This window comes from Arachis duranensis, chromosome 6 (assembly GCF_000817695.3).
Source record: "Arachis duranensis cultivar V14167 chromosome 6, aradu.V14167.gnm2.J7QH, whole genome shotgun sequence".
Taxonomy (NCBI): Eukaryota; Viridiplantae; Streptophyta; class Magnoliopsida; order Fabales; family Fabaceae; genus Arachis; species Arachis duranensis.
Window position 1 is genome coordinate 18,862,455 of NC_029777.3, and position 6,542 is coordinate 18,868,996.

The 6,542-nt window shown below is 29.0% G+C and overlaps 1 long non-coding RNA gene across 1 annotated transcript; it reads right to left on the bottom strand.

Annotated features, from left to right (window-relative positions):
• Nucleotides 1-663: 663 nt before the first annotated feature.
• Nucleotides 664-1,052, bottom strand: LOC107493292 (uncharacterized). Its single transcript, XR_001592922.3, has 3 exons — nt 968-1,052; nt 806-873; nt 664-700 (listed from the first exon to the last, which is right to left on the bottom strand). It is a non-coding gene; the product is annotated as an uncharacterized LOC107493292 (long non-coding RNA).
• Between the last annotated feature and the right edge of the window lie 5,490 nt (nt 1,053-6,542).

The following is a 6,542-nucleotide window of genomic DNA, read 5'->3' on the forward strand; positions in this document are numbered from 1 at the left end:
ACCATTTTCAGCCTCTTTGTAGTTCTCTTGAAGCCGCTTCCTTGCCGAAGCAAGCCTCTCCGCGTCAAAATCTCTATCTCTTTGTTCTCTCTGTCTCTGCAATTAATATTCAAAGCAACAACGTGTGAGAAAGAGATTAATAATAACACCCCATGTTTATGATGCATTTTCCCCTACGCCCCACATTCATTGCTTTTCTTCGTTTTTTTTTTATTTTATTTTCATACTTCGTGATGTTAGCAACAACATTTGGAGGGTTAAGACACTTTCAAAACGGTTATAAAAACATAATAATCACAACCGTACATTTTGGAAGGCGATGGAAGGAGTAGGGACTGAAGGTGGCGGCGTTGATTTTGGCAGAGCTTCTTTGCGGGGAATCACTTTTGGTTTTGGTTCTGCCTCTGAGGTGTTACAGTCAAACCCATAACTTCCATCTGTGTCAGCATACAGAAGCAGAAAAGCATTATTGTTCGCCAAAATTCAAAACAACAGAGACACACACAAAAAGAAGATTTGAATAAGATGCGCAAGTACTCACTATGTGGATTTGGTGAGTATGCAAAATAGAATATTAATAACGCCAAACAGGGCCTCAAACTTTACCATGATATAAAAAATAAAAATTCAAAAAAGGGTCCAAGAAAGACCTAATGATTCCTGTTTTGGGTGGTTTTCTGTGGTGGAGAGTCCCCATCAGCTGCAAATGTAAATGCAATGCCAACAATATCATCAAACACTTGGATTTCTAATTTCTTAACTAAGAAAAGTGTCCCAAAACATTTGAGTTGAGGTTTGGTTTTACCCATGAGAGAAGCTGTTCCACCCGGTTGATTCAACCTTACCCACTCATCCACAATTTCCTTCCACTTCCTGCAAATAAAATAGCTCAATCAAGTACACTAAAATTATGGTAAGATTAATTCAATTTTGAAAATAAAAAGAAAAGTAGTGTTTAATCAAAAACCTCACAAGTAGCTTCACCTGTTTATTAAGCTCCCTAGCTCTGGCCTCCACTTCTTGGCGTTTTTCCTCACAACTCTTAACTGTCAATGTAATCAAGCAGATATGTTAAATATCACAGAATTTGAGTTTAAAATCAACTTTGTTAGGCCAGAAGAGCGCCACCTTTTCTAATATAACTGAAAATTTTCCTTCTGCTTGTAGTCTAACTTTCACAAGATCAGTTGGATTTGTAACTGCAATTGCCACAGCACCTGTTGATAACACAAAGTAAAAAATATTTGCATTACGTATCCAAATAGAATAACATTTATTCTTCATAGTAAAAAGACAAGAATCCACAGATTAGAAAACAAAAATACTTTAATACTCTCTCCAGTTACATTGATTTATTAATGTACTAAAAGAGGTAGAACACAACACAGAATGATAACGGTTCATTTATTGGCTAAGTACACAGAATAATAACCCTTTTCAAGTACACAGAATGACTCAGCCATGCATTTTATACTTAATTGATTCAGGTTATCCTCCTGCTTCTTTGCTGGTAAAATTTATCAAAACCTTCAGAAATTTTAAGTGAAAGCTAGCGAAAGCTTTAATCTTAGCAAGTAACCTCAAACAAGAAAAGCTTATACCTTCCTTTCTTGTCAATTTTTGTTCAGTCAACTGTCAAACAAGAACACATTCAAATAATTAGAATAAAGCAACAAAATTTGGTTTAATAAGGAGAAATAAGCTACTAGACATGTCCTGAATATTAACTCACCTCCAAATTAACATATGAGGAATTTCTTCCTATTGATTTAAGAAATTTGTCAAGACCACTTGCATTTAGAGCTGCAATTTAAAGAATCAGACTTTATATATCAGTGTAACTGCAGCAATGCATAATGGATCCAACAAAGGACCTATTAACTTCTGTCTTATGTCAACTAAACTCAATATGCTAAATTTTCACAGCTAATCCAACAAATTGTGTCAGATGAAATACTTTTCAACTCAGAGCAATAGAACTATGGCAGCCTCATTGATTTTTTAGAATTGCGATTGCAACTAATGATTAATTACATCATGCTGTTAAAACACCTTTACTCTCTGCAAGAGTTGCTATACTTAACAATAAATAGTTAGAAATATCTCAAGACATATGAAGTAAAAATATATGTTAATAAAATAATAGAAATATAGAATCCTATAAAGCTTATCCTAAATTTGGTTAGGGCACCCCAAAAGACAAATGTCTTGTTGCAATCATGATACCTATGATTTCCTCTCAACCTGCAATGCCGAATCTCTCCTATATGAACTGAAGCACAAGTGAAAGCTCCACCTGCAAAGAACCAACCACCATTTTCCTTTCAAATTTCAATGGCCACAAAACATAGAATCACATCGTACATCTAAGTCTCTGTTAAAACACTCAAATACATAAACAAATCCACTAAATATTAGAAAACAGATCCATAACAAGAATTCAAAATCCTCATTAAAAAAAACAAAGCTAAAATGCAAACTATTCTCGAAATGAACGAGACACTAAATTACTCCACCCAAAAATTCTCAACTTCAATTTGACTCTGCTCCATCGCATAATCACATTATAAACATGCTAATCATGATACAATTTGACATACCGATCTCTAACTAAAAGGCAATGATGAGAAACACTGAAGTTAGAGGGGAAAAGAAAAACCTAAAATGCCAGAAGTTCGAGCTAGCGAGATAGGGTCGAGGAGCCAACCGTGGGTGTCTTTAGTGACGGGGGAGGGGATGGAGGAGCTGAACCTAACAAGGTTGGCCATTCTATCAGCTTCGCGGGTTAATTCTGTTAGCGGCGGAGAGAAGAAGGAGCCCGTTGACGGAGAAGGGAAAGCTAGGTTTAGCTAAGGGAGTTCTTCGATTTGAAGTTAAGCTAGATTTCTTTGATTTGTGTGTTGTGAGTGGAGTTCAAGCAGTTTAACTAAAAGTTATCGACGGAAAATTTTAAATTACAGACGGATTTTTCGTCTGTAATAATTTAATAAAACTAGTATTTTTGTCTATTTAGTTACAGATGGATTTTTCGTCTGTAATCATTTTCCACGAAAAAAAATTAATTTTTTTGACAGAATTATCGACGGATTTTTTTTTTGTCTGTAATTTATGCTAATTCATTTTTTTGTTTTTTGACAAAAAATTCCTCTAAAATTTTGTCTATATTTCCGTGAGATAAAATTCGTCGAAAATATCCGTCTGTAATAACTAATTTTCTAATAGTGAGAAGGTCGAAGTGAGAATTATAAAATTAGTGCACGTTTCAAGCAAGCATCATATAGCAAACATTCTAACAAAAGCTCTTTGAACTCTTCAGTTTCAATTTCTCATGATCAAATTAGAAACATATCATTTGAATGCTCTAATTTAAAGGAGGATGTTAGCCACCACTATATTTTGTGATTAATTAGTTACTTGTCATTTAAGTTACTAAATTAATTAAATTAGATGTTAGTTAGTTACACTAGTTTGTTAGTTATTTTACTCACTTTTCACTAACGTAATTTGTATATAAAACCACTCACAGTGAGATTAATGAAATTAACAAATCATTTTTTATTTTTGTTTTATTTAATATGATATCAGAATTTTTTTTGAATTTTTTATTCTCTTTATTTTTTTCAACTCGTCTTTTTTTTAATCTTTATTTTTTTTCCTTCTCTCAACTCATATAATGGAGCTTGATGAGAACACGTTAACTTTATTATTTTTGACTGAAGTTACATTTCTAATTAACAATTTTAAAGAGATGATTTTTTAAAATAAAAAATAAAAAAATGCCGCAAATGGAAGGTGGAATATCCAATATATATGGCATGGTAGTGGCTGCTCACATTAAATTTTAAAGCACAAAGAAACAAGTGCTTGACAAGGCTTAAAGACACCGACTATAAAAGTGGACCTGAGTAGTGCTTACCATAATTTTGAGCCTTTGACCTGAGATCATTACCTTTGAAAAACATTATTGTGTCATGACAAAGAAAAAAAAGAAAAAAAAATCATTGTGCAAAGCAAAATTGAATAAGAGTCATTTAAATAAAGTTTAATTATTCTGTTAATTTTTATAGTTTTGCGAAATTTTTAATTAGATTTCTATTTTTTTTAATTGAGTTTTTATGCTAAATTTTTTTTAATTGGGTCCCTACATTTTTTTCCTTTTATTTAAGTTTCTATACTAATTTTTTTTTAGTTGGGTCCCTATAAAATTAAGCCAATTACTATTAAGAGAGATTTAATTAAAAAAATAATATAGGGACCTAATTAAAAAAAAATATAAGAACCTAATTGAAAAATTCACGAAACTATAAGTACTAACAGAGTAATTAAGACTTTAAATAAAGACGTCTAAAACATCTTTTTTAAAAGATATTTTTTAGCAATTAAAATTTAATACATATAATCGATTAAATTGTGTTATTTTTGTTAAAATTAGGCCAGACAAATTAATTTGAATGAAAAAATAATGAATCAAATTTTAAACTATTTTAAATTAATATTATTTTTTATAAAAAATGACTACAATACATTTATTATAGAAAATAACTAAAATATTCCTATTATATATAAATTTTTTTATAATAAAAGTATTATAGTTATTTTTTTATAAAAAATAATATTAATTTAGATTGATTCAATATTTAATTTATTATTTTTTTATCAAATTATTTTATCTAACCTAATTTTAATAAAAATAATATGATTTAATTGATTATATATGTTTAATTTTAATTATTAAAAAATACATTTTAAAAAATATTTTAGAAGTCTTTAATTATTCGAGTAATTCCCCCACTAAATAACACAGGATATGATTACTACTATGCTTGTGCTAATCATCATCCTTCATACGTCGCCCTCAAATGATTGACTAATTAGTATTCATTCAATAATGCACCTGAATAATTCATAACCTTTTTATCCGGATCTTTGGGATATATTTTATCATCCTCCATTTACTCCTAAAATAAATCAATAAAATATTATTTATCTTTGAGATTCGCCAAGATAACACTGCTGCTCCACCCTCGTTTTTATCTTACTATTGCATTCCACTTCGTCTATGGAGCATACTTTTTTAACCCAACCATAGTTACGTTAATAATGAGCTACAACAAGATAGTTCACTACATTTAAACAACACACTTTAGTACACTTACTTTCAAATTTTAACCCGTAAATATTATTAAATTAACGACCAAAACTTAGACCAAAGAAATACTTTTAAATTAAAAAACATAATTATATAAATGCGAAATAAGTTCATTCTAATCATTACTAAATAATTTCATCTATAATGATGCTTATGTACAAATATTTTTTATAACAAAATTTAACTAAATTGATACAAGTTTAACAAAAAAATTAATTTATACGTACATCATGTTTTTATTTTTTTGTGCTTTTTTAGCACAAAAATTTTTTTTAGAAAGTACAAAAACTTATTGATATACCACAAAAATTTTAAATAACACATAAACTTATTGATATAATAAAAATTTTTGTATATAATATATAAAGTTTTGTTTCGAATGTATTTTGTTAAATAAATCAATATTTTAAACATATAATTCTTTAAAATTTTTTGTATTGTACACTAAAATTTTTATACTGTGCGTATTTTGTTGATTGAGTATCAATAATAATGATAATAAAAAAAGATAAAGAGTAAAAAGATGGTAGAAAAAAAATTAAATAAGAGAACAAAAAATACAAAAAAAAGGCCGCATAAAAAAAAAAAGAAAACGACGACTATAATATTAAAAAAGTGCACGTATAATAAGTATAATTTAGTTGGTCTTAATTTAAAAATCATTTAGCCACCTAATTTTATTGTTTCATTTATATTTTTTCTCTTTTCTTTTAAAATTAGCTACCATTTATCTCCACTCACTTACATTAGTAGATCATATAATATTGTGTCAACCATATAATAATTGAACAGTCCAATAATAGGTCAAATCCTGAATTAAGGCAGGTTGGTGTATAAATTTAAGTATGTTACTTTGACTCATGACTTAAAATTACTTCTCCTACAAAATTAATCTAATAAAAAAAGTTACATATAAATAACTATATTTCTATCAGTGAGACAAATAAGTGAAGAGTCGAGTTAACCATGGTCATGATTAAGAATCAGTTGGTTCATACAGTAAGATAAATCGTGTGGTCTGTGTTGACAACAAAGTCGATATATCAAAATTATTCATCTTTAATTTACATCCTATAATCAGATTCAAAGACAAATTTGTCCATAATGAAACCTCAAAGTTGAAGTAAAAATTAAATTAAAACAAATAACAAGATTCAAAACAAAAGACGATATATGATATGAAATATAAAAGCTACTCCACGATGAGTAACACTCAACTATATACAAAAAAGATGGTAATAATTAAAAAGTAGACACTGACTTTTTAAAGAAATCAGAGGATATGGCCATATGGGTACGTTGATAACCGTGACTCTATCTCCAAACTCCAATTAGTTGCGTGAAATAATGTGGATCCTAATATCTACGTATAGTTATGCTTATACATACACTA